This window comes from Mixophyes fleayi, chromosome 2, assembly GCF_038048845.1.
Source record: "Mixophyes fleayi isolate aMixFle1 chromosome 2, aMixFle1.hap1, whole genome shotgun sequence".
NCBI lineage: Eukaryota > Metazoa > Chordata > Amphibia > Anura > Limnodynastidae > Mixophyes > Mixophyes fleayi.
Genome location: NC_134403.1, coordinates 84,669,839 through 84,687,530, shown reverse-complemented (window position 1 = coordinate 84,687,530; position 17,692 = coordinate 84,669,839).

The window sequence follows — 17,692 nt, the reverse complement described above, 5'->3', positions numbered from 1 at the left end:
TAATTGTAGTGTCAGGGGCCACTACCATGGAGCCCTGGGAAAACTACTCCTACACCTTTCCCTATGCAGAATTGTCAGATGAGGAGATGCTGACTGAGTGGGTGTCTGAGGGGGCACCAGTACAGCAAGATTCACCAGCCCCACAAGCTTTGATGCATCGCACTCCAGCTCCAAATCTTGGAATCCAGAACCCAATACCAGAGGCCTGCACTGGACCATCCACTCTGGTTTGCTGCCCGGAGGACAAGTCTGTGTCCAATGAGGATTCACACTACACCGATGCGCCAGAGGCGAGGAAAGTAGTGCAACAGTTGGATGTGGTAGCGGGGAAGGGGAGATGCATACCAACATACTTACAGGGGCACCCACACGTGGTTTGGGATGGGGACAGAGGATTCCCCATAAGCAAAGAATTAATGGAGCCCGCACATTTACCTGCCACTGAGCAGTTGTCCTTTGAGTGTTTGGGGGAGGAGGGATTGGATCTTTGCCAGAAACAAATGCATAAGGAGCCAGAAAGTTTGCCTGCCACTTGGCAGTTTTCACTCAAATATGTGGGGGAGGGGAGCATGGTCTCCAGAAACAGAGGACAGGTCAAGGGACTATTTGCAGTTGGGCAATTAAGGGTGGACAAGGGATGTTGGACTACAACTCTTCTACCATGGATGTGTGCACAGGAGTGGCCCACTTTTATTGTTGTCTCATCTTATGACACAGGGCAGCATAAACCCCCACTCCAGCTGGGTGGGAAGATATGCCTGCAGCCATCAGACCCAGGAGAAACCACAGCAGGCCAGAGACTTTGGACATGGGAGAAAGGTTTACTTGGGGCAAGGGAGCCACTGGGGAATAAGGCCTAAAAAAGTGGTTGAGGTATATGTGACGAAACGAGTGTGATACGCTAACCATTCTTTGTCTCGTTTCTCACATAATGTGGAATATAGTACTTTTTATAGCCCTTGCTTTTGTTCCCCAGCTCACCAGACTACAACTGCATTGTCAAATTACATGTGGTTAAGGGGACATTGTATTTCAATGTAAATATGTATATTGTGTATTATATATTGATGACTTGCAGTAATGTTATTCATTGTCTTTAAAGTGAAGCCAGGGGGATTGTGGGTAGGGATCAGGTTGCCAGGTGCTGGAGTAGGAAAACTAATTAGTGTCCATTGTTCTCATCAGGCTAGTCCAGACAGGCCATCTAACAGGAGAGGTTCTCTGGAAGGACAGCTAATCTTCGCTCCCCTGTCCAACCCCCCCTATTCCAGCACTGACCAATGGTTAAGAAGAACAGACCCAGGGGTTTGCCTAGGGAGGGGAAAACACTGTGGAAATTAGACCCTAGATATAAGGAGCCACTCCAAGGGGGGAGGAGGTGTTCATTCTGGGATTTCATTCATGAAGGTGCAAGATCGAGTTTTGAGTTGTCGTTCTCTAACTAGAGTCTATATATGCAGCTGAGAGGGATCCATGGGTCGTGAAGTCTGGACAGCCAGGTGACTATAATTCCTTAAACTAGTGGGGTAAGGGAGAGATGATGTGATAAATCTGCCTGGCATTTATTTACTTTATGTACATAATATTCTAGTGTTTTTTGTATAACAATAAATGTACTGTTGTATTTTTATAACTGCATTTGCCTGAGGGACCATACGAATCCTAGAAGGTACTGGGTAGACTTCCCTGGTATAGGAAGGCACCCATGGGTGACCAGCCAGTGTGAAGTGGGTAGCATTTGGCCAGATAAACCCGGTATCTTTACAAGAGATATATAAATAGAAATAAATAAATAAAGAGATATATAGATAGAAATAGATAGAGATAGAAATAGACAGAAATAGATAGATAGAGATAGATATAGTAGACAAAAATGAGCACTCAATGGGACTTGTAATAAATGACATTACATTACCTCTGGACTGTCAACTGTTATTTCTATATATAAACTTTGTAAATAAATTGTGCACCTACAGTTCATAGTGGGGACTCTCCTGAGCCTCAGTCTGTGCTGGGAGACTGGCTGTGTTGAGGCATGTCTTCCATCATGTTCCCAAGGGACCCAGAGGGTGGAGCTGGAGCGCATTCAGTAGCGGAGCCTTAACTGCCAGTAAACAAGCACACATGGCAGATGACAGTACCAGTCAGCCTTGAGGTAACCTCCTCCCCTTGGGGCTCAGCAGGTGCTGTGCATATATCACAAGTAGAGGGAAGTGAGGAGCAGGAAGGGGAGGGGCTGACACACGCAATAACTTGTCTGGTCCCTTGGGGAAAATCCTCAGTTCATTGTGGTGTGTAAAATAGGTGGCAGGGAAGAAGGGCCCTGGATGTCTGCCCCGCCCAACCAATTATATGGGGTGGAGCAGCAAGGCGTTGGGACCCACAGGAGATTTAACAGGTACCCTGGTGGTCCAGTCCGACGCTGTCTATAAGTCCCTCAAAGTACACTAAAAGGTGACCGGAGGCTTCCCTAATATAAAAGGAGAGTCTGTCCACAAGAGTGATTGCTGCATGAATGCACAACATATATACAAAGAGTTATACAGAAGTGGAAGCTGCTCAAATCAATTTATAGGCCATAACAGGTGCTTGAAAGGGTGGGGTTATCCTGCAAGGAACATACACACAACATTTTTTCCCCCAGCACACTGCTATAGCCAGCAACAGATCTGCCATTTCTACTGTAGATAAAAATGCAAAAGTCTTTGTTGCACACATTTGCAAATGTATGTTTAAGCCATCCGCCACGCCAAGGCGCTTTTGCTAATAGGATGATCCTACTCTAAACGATGAGAGTCCCATATATTTGGGCCATACATATGTGTTTTCAAATTGAGAGCCATCTTACCAAAGGGGTACCCCTGAAGCCTCCAAACAGCAATTCAGTGCCAGTACCCCCTCTCAGCTACTGACTCCAACATGCCTCTCAGACAAATACAGAAGTGGAAGCTGCTCAAATCAATTTATAGACCATAACAGGTGCTTGAAAGGGTGGGGTTATCCTGCAAGGAACATAAACACAACATTTTTTCCCCCAGCACACTGCTATAGCCAGCAACAGATCTGCCATTTCTACTGTAGATAAAAATGCAAAAGTCTTTGTTGCACACATTTGCAAATGTATGTTTAAGCCATTAGCCACGCCAAGGCTATTTTGCTAATAGGATGGTCCTACTCTAAACAATGAGAGTCCCATATATTTGGGCCATACATATGTGTTTTTAAATTGAGAGCCAACTTACCAAAGAGGTACCCCAGAAGCCTCCAAACAGCAATTCAGTGCCAGTACCCCCTCTCAGCTACTGACACCAATATGCCTCTCAAACAAATACAGAAGTGGAAGCTGCTCAAATCAATTTATAGGCCATAACAGGTGCTTGAAAGGGTGGGGTTATCCTGCAAGGAACATACACACAACATTTTTTCCCCCAGCACACTGCTATAGCCAGCAACAGATCTGCCATTTCTACTGTAGATAAAAATGCAAAAGTCTTTGTTGCACACATTTGCAAATGTATGTTTAAGCCATCCGCCACGCCAAGGCGCTTTTGCTAATAGGATGATCCTACTCTAAACGATGAGAGTCCCATATATTTGGGCCATACATATGTGTTTTCAAATTGAGAGCCATCTTACCAAAGGGGTACCCCTGAAGCCTCCAAACAGCAATTCAGTGCCAGTACCCCCTCTCAGCTACTGACTCCAACATGCCTCTCAGACAAATACAGAAGTGGAAGCTGCTCAAATCAATTTATAGACCATAACAGGTGCTTGAAAGGGTGGGGTTATCCTGCAAGGAACATAAACACAACATTTTTTCCCCCAGCACACTGCTATAGCCAGCAACAGATCTGCCATTTCTACTGTAGATAAAAATGCAAAAGTCTTTGTTGCACACATTTGCAAATGTATGTTTAAGCCATTAGCCACGCCAAGGCTATTTGGCTAATAGGATGGTCCTACTCTAAACAATGAGAGTCCCATATATTTGGGCCATACATATGTGTTTTTAAATTGAGAGCCAACTTACCAAAGAGGTACCCCAGAAGCCTCCAAACAGCAATTCAGTGCCAGTACCCCCTCTCAGCTACTGACACCAATATGCCTCTCAAACAAATACAGAAGTGGAAGCTGCTCAAATCAATTTATAGGCCATAACAGGTGCTTGAAAGGGTGGGGTTATCCTGCAAGGAACATACACACAACATTTTTTCCCCCAGCACACTGCTATAGCCAGCAACAGATCTGCCATTTCTACTGTAGATAAAAATGCAAAAGTCTTTGTTGCACACATTTGCAAATGTATGTTTAAGCCATCCGCCACGCCAAGGCGCTTTTGCTAATAGGATGATCCTACTCTAAACGATGAGAGTCCCATATATTTGGGCCATACATATGTGTTTTCAAATTGAGAGCCATCTTACCAAAGGGGTACCTCTGAAGCCTCCAAACAGCAATTCAGTGCCAGTACACCCTCTCAGCTACTGACACCAACATGCCTCTCAGACAAATACAGAAGTGGAAGCTGCTCAAATCAATTTATAGGCCATAACAGGTGCTTGAAAGGGTGGGGTTATCCTGCAAGGAACATACACACAACATTTTTTCCCCCAGCACACTGCTATAGCCAGCAACAGATTTGCCATTTCTACTGTAGATAAAAATGCAAAAGTCTTTGTTGCACACATTTGCAAATGTATGTTTAAGCCATCCGCCACGCCAAGGTGCTTTTTTGCTAATAGGATGGTCCTACTCTAAACAATGAGAGTCCCATATATTTGGGCCATACATATGTGTTTTTAAATTGAGAGCCAACTTACCAAAGAGGTACCCCAGAAGCCTCCAAACAACAATTCAGTGCCAGTACCCCCTCTCAGCTACTGACTCCAACATGCCTCTCAGACAAATACAGAAGTGGAAGCTGCTCAAATCAATTTATAGGCCATAACAGGTGCTTGAAAGGGTGGGGTTATCCTGCAAGGAACATAAACACAACATTTTTTCCCCCAGCACACTGCTATAGCCAGCAACAGATCTGCCATTTCTACTGTAGATAAAAATGCAAAAGTCTTTGTTGCACACATTTGCAAATGTATGTTTAAGCCATTAGCCACGCCAAGGCGCTTTTGCTAATAGGATGGTCCTACTCTAAACAATGAGAGTCCCATATATTTGGGCCATACATATGTGTTTTTAAATTGAGAGCCAACTTACCAAAGAGGTACCCCAGAAGCTTTCAAACAGCAATTCAGTGCCAGTACCCCCTCTCAGCTACTGACACCAATATGCCTCTCAAACAAATACAGAAGTGGAAGCTGCTCAAATCAATTTATAGGCCATAACAGGTGCTTGAAAGGGTGAGGTTATCCTGCAAGGAACATACACACAACATTTTTTCCCCCAGCACACTGTTATAGCCAGCAACAGATCTGCCATTTCTACTGTATATAAAAATGCAAAAGTCTTTGTTGCACACATTTGCAAATGTATGTTTAAGCCATCCGCCAAGCCAAGGCGCTTTTGCTAATAGGATGGTCCTACTCTAAACAATGAGAGTCCCATATATTTGGGCCATACATATATGTTTTTAAATTGAGAGCCAACTTACCAAAGAGGTACCCCAGAAGCCTCCAAACAGCAATTCAGTGCCAGTACCCCCTCTCAGCTACTGACACCAACATGCCTCTCAGACAAATACAGAAGTGGAAGCTGCTCAAATCAATTTATAGGCCATAACAGGTGCTTGAAAGGGTGGGGTTATCCTGCAAGGAACATACACACAACATTTTTTCCCCCAGCACACTGCTATAGCCAGCAACAGATCTGCCATTTCTACTGTAGATAAAAATGCAAAAGTCTTTGTTGCACACATTTGCAAATGTATGTTTAAGCCATCCGTCACGCCAAGGCACTTTTGCTAATAGGATGGTCCTACTCTAAACAATGAGAGTCCCATATATTTGGGCCATACATATGTGTTTTTAAATTGAGAGCCAACTTACCAAAGAGGTACCCCAGAAGCCTCCAAACAGCAATTCAGTGCCAGTACCCCCTCTCAGCTACTGACACCAACATGCCTCTCAAACAAATACAGAAGTGGAAGCTGCTCAAATCAATTTATAGGCCATAACAGGTGCTTGAAAGGGTGAGGTTATCCTGCAAGGAACATACACACATTTTTTCCCCCAGCACACTGCTATAGCCAGCAACAGATCTGCCATTTCTACTGTAGATAAAAATGCAAAAGTCTTTGTTGCACACGTTTGCAAATGTATGTTTAAGCCATCCGCCACGCCAAGGCGCTTTTGCTAATAGGATGGTCCTACTCTAAACAATGAGAGTCCCATATATTTGGGCCATACATATGTGTTTTTAAATTGAGAGCCAACTTACCAAAGAGGTACCCCAGAAGCCTCCAAACAGCAATTCAGTGCCAGTACCCCCTCTCAGCTACTGACACCAACATGCCTCTCAGACAAATACAGAAGTGGAAGCTGCTCAAATCAATTTATAGGCCATAACAGGTGCTTGAAAGGGTGGGGTTATCCTGCAAGGAACATACACACAACATTTTTTCCCCCAGCACACTGCTATAGCCAGCAACAGATCTGCCATTTCTACTGTAGATAAAAATGCAAAAGTCTTTGTTGCACACATTTGCAAATGTATGTTTAAGCCATCCGCCACGCCAAGGCGCTTTTGCTAATAGGATGGTCCTACTCTAAACAATGAGAGTCCCATATATTTGGGCCATACATATGTGTTTTTAAATTGAGAGCCAACTTACCAAAGAGGTACCCCAGGAGCCTCCAAACAGCAATTCAGTGCCAGTACATCCTCTCAGCTACTGACACCAACATGCCTCTCAGAGAAATACAGAAGTGGAAGCTGCTCAAATCAATTTATAGGCCATAACAGGTGCTTGAAAGGGTGGGGTTATCCTGCAAGGAACATACAAACAACATTTTTTCCCCCAGCACACTGCTATAGCCAGCAACAGATCTGCCATTTCTACTGTAGATAAAAATGCAAAAGTCTTTGTTGCACACATTTGCAAATGTATGTTTAAGCCATCCGCCACGACAAGGCGCTTTTGCTAATAGGATGGTCCTACTCTAAACAATGAGAGTCCCATATATTTGGGCCATACATATGTGTTTTTAAATTGAGAGCCAACTTACCAAAGAGGTACCCCAGAAGCCTCCAAACAGCAATTCAGTGCCAGTACCCCCTCTCAGCTACTGACACCAACATGCCTCTCAGACAAATACAGAAGTGGAAGCTGCTCAAATCAATTTATAGGCCATAACAGGTGCTTGAAAGGGTGGGGTTATCCTGCAAGGAACATACACACAACATTTTTTTCCCCAGCACACTGCTATAGCCAGCAACAGATCTGCCATTTCTACTGTAGATAAAAATGCAAAAGTCTTTGTTGCACACATTTGCAAATGTATGTTTAAGCCATCCGCCACGCCACGGCGCTTTTGCTAATAGGATGGTCCTACTCTAAACAATGAGAGTCCCATATATTTGGGCCATACATATGTGTTTTTAAATTGCAAAGAATTTTGCATTTTTATCTACAGTAGAAATGGCAGATCTGTAGCTTGCTATAGCAGTGTGCTGGGGGAAAAAGTGTTGTGTGTATGTTCCTTGCAGGATAACCCCACTCTTTCAAGCACCTGTTATGGCCTATAAATTGATTTTAGCAGCTTCCACTTCTGTATTTGTCTGAGAGGCATGTTGGTGTCGTTAGCTGAGAGGGGGTACTGGCACTGATTTGCTGTTTGGAGGCTTCTGGGGTACCTCTTTGGTAAGTTGGCTCTCAATTTAAAAACACATATGTATGGCCCAAATATATGGGACTCTCATTGTTTAGAGTAGGACCATCCTATTAGCAAAAGCGCCTTGGCGTGGCGGATGGCTTAAACATACATTTGCAAATGTGTGCAACAAAGACTTTTGCATTTTTATCTACAGTAGAAATGGCAGATCTGTTGCTGGCTATAGCAGTGTGCTGGGGGAAAAAATGTTGTGTGTATATATACAAAGAGCCTGCATACTGCATATACATGCATAACAGTGTACCAGAACATACAAGTGTGTACTGCATAGACCTGCATAAATTGTGTTGCCTGATTGCTGCAACTGTACCTCAAAGTATACCAACTGTGAGTACCTGCATATATTCATAAGTTGTTACTTTAATAAACAGCAACCTGTTAAAGTTAAACAAGCGTTGTAGCTTAACATCTACATTAAGACCTATGACACCTTTAATTTAATTTCCTCATACACTGGATCACTTGGAAGGTCTACTAGACATCTTGACATCAGGGAGACTTTGTAGTGGTCTTTGGTCCCCTACACTTGAAGTTGTGCACTGGATAGAGTTTCCCACCAAACTCACTGTTTTCCAGTCAAAATAATTACTGAGTTTACCCCCCCCCCCCTTTTTGGTGTGCACTATTGTAAGTTGCGTGCAGTGCTGTTTAAGCCTATTTTGTTACTCCCTGAAAGTCTCCCTGTATCTTCATTCAAATAGAACCCATTAGTCAGGCCCCATTAAGGTATGAGTTTGGTGTGCTCCTTATGATTTTCTACTGCCTATAGCTTTATTACATTGTGTCCCAACAGTGTCACTGTTGGGCCTTAGACAGGGCAGTAGATTACAGCTAATGTAAGTTAGTTTTGCACCGCATACCAGACACATACAGCATCGACTAGGGCACTGCTTGTTGTTGTTATTCTTAGCTAGTACTAAAGTGTGTGGAATATATTACCGACAAACAGCTTAGTCCTTTGTGAGGGCTATTGTATATCATCCCTTTGTAGTACACTTTGTATTAGCTGCAGATTCCAAGTTAATAAGGTGTGCAGGAATTGTCCCTGCGGGGAATATGCCCAGACCAGATAATACTGCAGGTACTGACATCAGGAGTAGGAGTCCCCCCACCCCCTTACCTCTGCTACCACTTCTCGATAACCACTTGTGTTTCCTGCACAAGCTTAAACATGAAGGCACTTGCAAGGAGGTCAATAGAAAAGTTTGTGCTGTTCCACAGGTGGATTGCTCAAGACCAGGTAGGCCACTCATACAAAACAAAAAAGACAGTTGTCAGCACTTATCCTTTATACTGCATAACTGTGTGTATCTAGCTAAATGACAACATGAGGTATTAGTTCATATTTTGATAAAAACATTTAAGGCTGCATCCTAACATCAAGGGCACCTCATTATTCGCAGGTCCTACACTGACCTATATGCTTTAAACACCACTAAAATGCAGTTAAAATCAGATGCACTCACCTCCCAGGTATAGGGGTTTACATCTAACAAGGGCTGGCTTGTGAGCCACACCCAAAGGTATTTTAAATAGGCTTGATGGACAGCTGCTATGACAATAAGGCAATATTTTGAAACAAAAACCAGAGAAAAAACAAGCCAGCGCTCGGTATATTCCATATTGTATATGGTACCATCTGCGTGGCAATATAAATGGCCATATTTGTATACAAAACAAAAAGGCCCTTCTTAGTGTGTTTTTAGCAGTGCACCATGGCAAAATGTTACTCTATCACTCTAATTTTGCACATTATACCTCATCCACTGGGATGCAGCGGCAGTGTGAGTAGTTCCAGTTGCCCTGGAGTCAGAGTGAGTACACACCTTCTTGGGGCCGCCTCTGCTGCAAGTCTTGGGCAGTCCCCGTTACCCCGGGTTTGGATTTTTCATCCCTCCCACATGAATATTTACAAGTCTCCTGGTTTGATTCAGAAGGGCAGCATTACGGCACAGAACTTATAAGGAAAAAAGGTAGGAAAGCCCTGCTCTTGGCTACCGATGAATGCTCTGGCAATGTTTTGTGTGCCTAATTTTGACATTTTGTAGTATGGGTGCAGGCCACCTTCCTCTATTTACTTTCCAAAATGTCTACATCTGTTCATTCATACCACTGTCCATCCAATGACCTCTGTCTGTTAATTTAATTACAGCCGCATGCCCCGGCTGTTTGTCAATAGCTGGGGCACAGCGGCAGTGTGAGGCTTTCTGGTTGCCTGGCATCAGAGTGAGTACCTCCCTTCTCGGGGACCGCCTCTGCGGAAGCTTGCTCCGGGGGAATGATTTTTCAGCCCTCCCTCCCACATAAATAATTTTGAGGCCCCTGGTTTGATTCAGAAGGGTAGCATTAGGACACAGATCTATATCACTTAAAGGACAATGCCTTCTTGAATTCCACCATTTAACATTGTACTCTATCTTCATTGTTTAAATGTCTGCTAATCCTGCTGTCTGTAATTGTCCACTGTTGTCTTAATGAAGGATTTTGTAAATCTACCACCGGTGTATTTGCTTTCTCCGATTCAATTAAAAAAATAATTAACCATACTTTACAGTTCTTTAACTCCATCTCATAGCATAAATCATCATCTATCATATTTCCATCTATACATGTATTCTTTGTCAGGTTCAAAATCTGTCCTATTTATTTGTTATAATGTGCACTTTCAATTGTATTGTCAAGACATGTTTTGGTAAACAAAGCTGCATCAATCTACATATTATACATACTTACATGTGTGGGAAGGGCAATTATGGGACTATCTGAACTATCTCTTTTACATTTTTCTTACACGTCACCAATAGAATATATAAATACTATTAAAATGAATAGCGGGGAAGTTTTCCCCTAAATCACAACACACTGTGGCATAACCTTTAACCATACCCAATAAAGACACGTACACCAAAATAAAGTTGGAATGAATGACAGGGTTTATTAATTTGGAATATGAACTTTAAGCTATAAAGAACTGTAAGGTGGACGAGAGCAGGGCAGTCAGCAAACGCAAAACCAATAAAGGTGGAAAGGTCAGACCATAGTACCACCAACCCATGATCATACCTTATCTATTGGCCGGTGCTAAAAATCAAGTCCAACGCCAAGACTACGCCCCCTTTTATAAGCGCCAGTATAAACCAGACAATACCGGTCCAAGGGTCCTCCTCACAGGTGGACCAACCATCACACCTCATGACACCATAACCACAGAGGGGTAGTGACCTATGACAAGATCAACCGAGCACCATATGCCGACTGCACTGCTCTCCTACCACGCCGCATGTATAACTATATATGCGGCCCGCCAACTACAGACCTAACAACAATTCTTAACCTCCAACATAACTGATCTATAAAGTAACGTACGCCCTCATCCGACAGGTGAACCCCATCTGCTCTGTACAAGTAAGCAAACTGCTTTCAACAAAGGGTGATTTATAACAGAACCTCCTAGCGCCTGGAAAATTTTACTAGCTGCTTGATTTATTTTTTGGACAACCACTGCTATGTTAACAGCAGGAATAGCAGATCTGACTGATGCCTTGGAACAATGTAAGACCAGCACAACTTCAAATTTGGCCATCTACTTGAAACAACTGTCATGTCTTCACGAATTCTAATAATCAGCTCTAGGGATTTAATTTGGCCCACATCATTACCACCAACATGCAAAACCAGAACGTCAGGAACACCATGTCTAGAAATTTCCTCAGAAAGAAATGGAATAAACTCTGCCCACTTCATGCCTCTCTTCCCTATCCATCTTGTGGAAACAAGCTCAGGTAACCAGGGACATCTTCATGATAATACATGTCTATTCGCCCAATAAACATAAGAATGACCCAACACCCAAACATCAATCTTCGAATTTTTCACTCCTACAACAAAAAATAAAACATGAGTCAAAAAACAGAACAGAAGGACAACCGAAACAAAATACAAACCGACTATCAAGGAACACAAATGACTTATGCTACCCCTAACCCTTTATACAATAACAACCAAAACTAAAAGGGACATTCCTATCCCTAACATAACTAGAACCACACTGTTGGTAATGAAGGGGGGGAGGTATATTAATATTAATTCCAACCTTAAACCTAACAGAACGAAAAGGAAAAGCAGCAACCCAAATGAAGGTAAAAACCTATGAGGAAAAATCCCTTCACGCCCCCGCAAATAGCAGCGAGCAGCAAAGTGCCCTGGGTTAACTAGTTTAGGCAAGAAAGAAAAGGTAAAGAAGAGCTGCGTAAAGGGAAAAAACAACTTGATTAAACATCAGGCCGTATATAACATTTATAACAATCGGACTTCCACCTTCCTAGCGACTGTATTAAAGCTACGGAAGCCCCACTAGATGCAGCCGCCGTGGCTGCTCTAATCCGAAAAGAATGTGTACCGAATTCTGATGCTGGTAAGCCTAATGCATTCAAAGCGCTGCACATAACAGAATGAAACTGAAACTTGGAAACGGGGGAGCCATCTTTATGTACTAACCAAATTTCTGCTTGAAGTGGCCGCAAACTTGCTAATTGATGACAAAGCCTGCCTGGACATATAACTTGATATTGCTGCTTAATAAGGGTAAACCAGTGCCTCACTCCTGCTTGATCTGTTTTAGAATGCCTAATTTTAAATTGAATGTTGTCATCCGACAACACTACATGCTTAGCTAAAATAGCTGACTCTAACCTGTTTTTGGACTGCGCAACTCTCTCACTAACTCGCAGAGCGCCGTGAAAAGCCATAGAAAACGCTGTAGCAAACAATGAAGCTTCGAAATGGTCTGATGACACTTTTGGCAAAATTAAAATCATACAGGACAGTAATGCGGGATCTATAGGCCTTCTATTATCTTTAGGAGCAGGGTGAATCCTTGACCACCCTTTTAAAGCCTTGCTAATGAGGAATGAATCTATTTATATCCCTAGGAACGACAAGCAAGTTGTTGGGCCCTCTGTCTTATCTTTGGCTACAGGTACCCCCATAACCAAGAAAAGTGCTTGCCCCGAGTACAGCGTATCCGAGCACCACGAGGAACTAGCCGGACCTACAAAAAAAAAAACATCCAGATAATGTGCAATGCCCACCACAAATTTTTTCGTCAAGGATTTCAGGAAACATGTATGCTGATTTCAAGTTCCTAGAGGCCCTGGCGCTAACCGATGTGTCAATAGGGAGCCTAACCCCGTTACGAAAACCCTCACAGAGAAAGAAATCCGCATTTGGGTAAAGTCTAAGCCATTTTTCTAAATCCTCATTACATATAGGAGACTGCACTTTAAGGAATGCTGTTGTCATTGCCGCGGTTTCTGGTGAGGCTGCGGCCACTCCTCGGACACTCTCTGGCTGAATGTGTACCGCGGCAATTGGAGCAGATATTCCAGTATCTACATGACTCCCCTCTACCGACCGCCCTGTTGTTGAACGCAAAACACCTATTTTTGGCAAACTGGGAAGCTCCACGTCTCTCCCCTTGCGGAAAGTGATTCCCCTGAGCCCCGGTACCGAAAGCTAAACTAGCCCGTTAAGCTGCATCCAAATCTCCAAGTCCTTCACTCCTAACGGCATGTCCATGTGACCGTCCACTTTCTCCCAATACAACTCATCGTACCTACGCCATGTCCCCAGGCGATCGTTAATGTGCATCTTATTTATTAGATGCAAATATTTCCAGACTTCCTCACTTGCCTCCGGACTCATCTCTATATAGCACGCCGTGAAGGAACAATATCCCGCTAGCCAATTAGGGAAGTTTTTATAGGCATCCTCTCCTATGCCCCCCTTTGCACAGGCCGCGTCCAACTACTTCTTTGCCGATTTTGTAAGCTCAAACATGTCCACAAACCAGCCTTTTTTAATCCTGTCCCTAATGCTAGAGCGCATACCCGCTAAAAGGGCGGTGTTCTCACACTGAACCATGGGGGCTCTATTTGCTGTCAACTTCGCTGCTGCTCCTCTTCTATCCCCTTGAGATCTAGATCTGCTTAACTTCTGAGGACCATCCCCCGCTGAAGAGGGAGAATCCTCGTCAGTGGAAGACATTGGCGGGCTATGTGTACGTTCGTGTGACAAATTACCAACCACTAACTCACAGTCTGTGCTCGCCTCCGCTAGTTGCCCGGCTCCTGTTGCCCCGGAAGGTCCTGGTACCGAAGAAGCCTCCATGCCGCCCGACTGCTGTAGTTCTGGTATAGTCAAACCTCCAGAGGACACTGCTGCAGGCAACCCCCGACTATCTGATGCAACCTCCGCTCGTCCTTCGACTCCTGACCTGCTCCGTTAAAATCGGGACCAACCTGTTGTCTATCAATGGGGGGTCCGAACCACGCACCTCCCGGACCCCGCCCTGTTTGTCCGTGCCCCGCCTTGATGAAACCCGGAGGAGGGGGTCTCTCCAAGCCCGAACTTAGTGTCCCTTCACTACTGAATCCTCCCTGAAATAGTGGAACTGGATACGTATGGGTATATAACCCTGAAGGGGTGGGATAAGGAGACGCAGACCCTACCGTGTTACTCAGGGCTGATCCACCCCCCACCGGGGGATAGGGCAAATTCCATGATCCCCCACCACCCTGCATGTTGGTCCCAACATGCGCCTGGACATTATCAAAACCCCTATTCCCCGAACCTGTAAAGGTGGGCCCCAATCCCCTTGGCAGGACCCCCCGAACGGAAAATGTGAGAGAGAGCCTGCTACAGGCCCCCCTGCTAAAGGTGCAGTGGACCCTGGCCTGACAATACTTACCCCACCTCCTGTCAGGAGCACAGCAGTGACCCCCTGCCAAGGACCTGTTCCATCTGCCAACTCCCTGCCCGCACTAATGCTGCCAACCCCCGGGAAAGGAAAAAAAGTGCCAACCGAAGGGGGCCCAACACCCTCCCCCCCCTAACGTGCTCCCCTTGCCATGGGATGGATCCCACCCCTCACCCGGAACTATGGGGTCCCATATCACCGGACCCAACCCTCTATATGGGGAAAAAATTCCCCGACCTCCCCCCGCTGGACCAGACCTACACCCTTCAGCCACCCCCGCCGACTCCCAGCCCCTAAATATACTACCACCCCCCAGAGGCTGAGATAGGGCCTGCAAGGAAAGGGGACTGGAAGGGGCTCTCCGCCCACCCCCCTGCCGCAGAACATCACCCGACCCTCCGGCGGGGGCACAACGCTCACGTCCTCCGCCGGAGGTTTACATGCTTTGCCCGCCGACCTGCCCCATGGAGCCCTAGCTGGTGAAGCGCTCCGAGTCCCCCTAGCGGCCACACCGCTAGCCTGTGGGGGCAGCGCCGAATCCAAGTGGCTGGAGGAGGAGGGTGGAAGGGACTTAACTGCCGGGACCGCCACTCTAAATCTAGCCGGGGCACTCCGTAGCCGGCTAGGACGGGACATTTTGCACAAAAGGTAAGGAAAACACAAGGGAAGGGTAGAAGAATAGAGGGGGGGTGAGATGGTAGCGACACGGAGCCCCACGCCGCTGAGAGGAAAGGCTGGAAAGAGGGGGGGGGAGCAAGAAGAGATAAGGTTAAGGAAGAGAAAGGAAAGACACAGGGAAAAAATCTGAAATAAAATACAACAATACAAAACAAAACTATAAATGGCAATACACTACAAAGTTGCAATGATCACTACTCATCCTGACTCTCACGAATTGATTCTCATCAAAATTGATTTTATTTAATGTATTTAATTTAAGCATGCTGGGATTTGTTGTACCACAGCTGTATGCTGTGGGAAATTAGTTCATATTTTTCCCAGTAGGTGTCTCCTGTTTTTACTTCACAGAGGTTATTAGAGAGTAAAGAGTAATGTTTGTCTCTGTTTTTTATATATTTGTATAGACAGGGAGATGTAATTGTTAAGAGGTTTATGAATACCAATCTGAAGGGATTGTTGTTAGTAATTTGACCTGTGATTCTGTGCTGGAATTCCACTTTTTTCTTCAGTGAGACACTGTGTGGGTATTTTGCTATTATAAGAAAAAGATTACTTCTGCAGTCCCATCAAAGTATCTTGTAGTTGCAAATTATGTCACTGTACTTATGCTGATACCCCCTGATAGTGCATATTTTGCTGTTAATTGCATTCTGCATTTTTCCTGTATTCATAGATACAAAGAGCCAAGACTTCTTTGCTATCACTTGCAGTGGTGAGCAGTATACTTGGACCAGACTTAACGATTCATCTATACTTCAACCATTTATTTTATGTTAGTCAAAATCTAATTGATAATTTTGCTTATTTGTCTTCCAAAGGTGGTTAAATCCTGATTCAGTATTATGACGTTTTTTCTCACTTGAGTTTGAAATTTCTATTTCAGATACTTAAGAACTGAAGCCCATACATACACACAAACGGTCACTGCCTCTCACCAGGCCACAGACATCTCATTGCAGACAGTGGATAAAAATTTTACCAAATTTTCAGCCCCACTTTACCTAAAGCTGCAGATTCAGAACCACTTTTTCACACTGAAGAGAACTTAGGGCTAGATTTACTAAACTGCGGGTTTGAAAAAGTGGAGATGTTGCCTATAGAAACCAATCAGATTCTAGCTGTCATTCATCATCATCATCATCATCATCAACATTTATTTATATAGCGCCAGCAAATTCCGTAGTGCTTTACAATTGGGAACAAACATTGATAAAACAATACTGGGTAATACATACAGACAGAGAGGTAAGAGAACCCTGCTCGCAGGCTTACAATCTATAGGACAATGGGAGTTAGAAACACAAGGGCATGTGCTACATCATATTGCACATATTGTCATTTATTTAGTGCACTCTACAAAATGACAGATAGAATCTGATTGGTTGCTTTAGGCAACATCTCCACTTTTTCATATCTGCAGTTTAGTAAATCTAGCCCTAAGTTCTCTTTTGAAACACTGAAAAATGCATTGCTCAGGGCTTCTGCTCTGGGAATACCAAATTATGACATGCCCTTTTCATTATTTTGTGATGAGTATGATGGACATGCCACAGGTGTACTTACTCAAAAACATGGAAATTATTTCAGATTCATAGCATACCATAGCGCTCAGTTGGACCCAGTTGCAAAGGGATTTCCAGTCTGTTTGAGAGATATATAGCCTGCAGCGCTCATTGTTGACAAACCTGCAGATATTGCATCGGGGTGTCGTCTAAAAGTATATGTCCCTCATGGAGTAGCTGTGTTCCTTAATTATGAGAAAACAAGACTTGCTGCCACTGTCCGCATCACAAAATAGGAACTGTCATTCATATTATCACAAAACATACAGCTTGTACATTGTAATGTTTTGAACCCTGCATCACTAATTACTATTAATGAAACTGAAGAGTTTCAGAGAGAGGCATAGGGGAAGGGGGCGTTACTGAAAATAGTGCTGACATTTCCAGCGATTGTCTGTTGCATGTTGACGAGCAAACATTTCTGCTTCAAAACCCAAACCTAACGTACTACGTGGATGGAAACTGTCATAAGCAAACAGAATCAGGTGCAATACAGTCAGGTTATGCTATAGTGGATGATATTCAAACTGTATATTCATCACCTTTGCCACTGCCACATTCTGCACAAGTAGCTGAGCTCATGGCATTAACAAAAACATGTCAGCTAGCGGAGAATAAAATTGTTAAAATATACACAGACTCCCGCTATGCATTTGGTGTTTTTCAGGATTTTGGTGAGATCTTGAAACAGAGACGTTTTGACTACAACAGGTTCACTTATTGCACATGCAGAGGCAGTTAAAGAGTTACTGCAGCAATACAGTCACTAATCACTAATTGCTGTTATTAAATATCAGGCTCATATGACAGGATATGATGAAGTTACCAAAGGTAACCATAGAGAT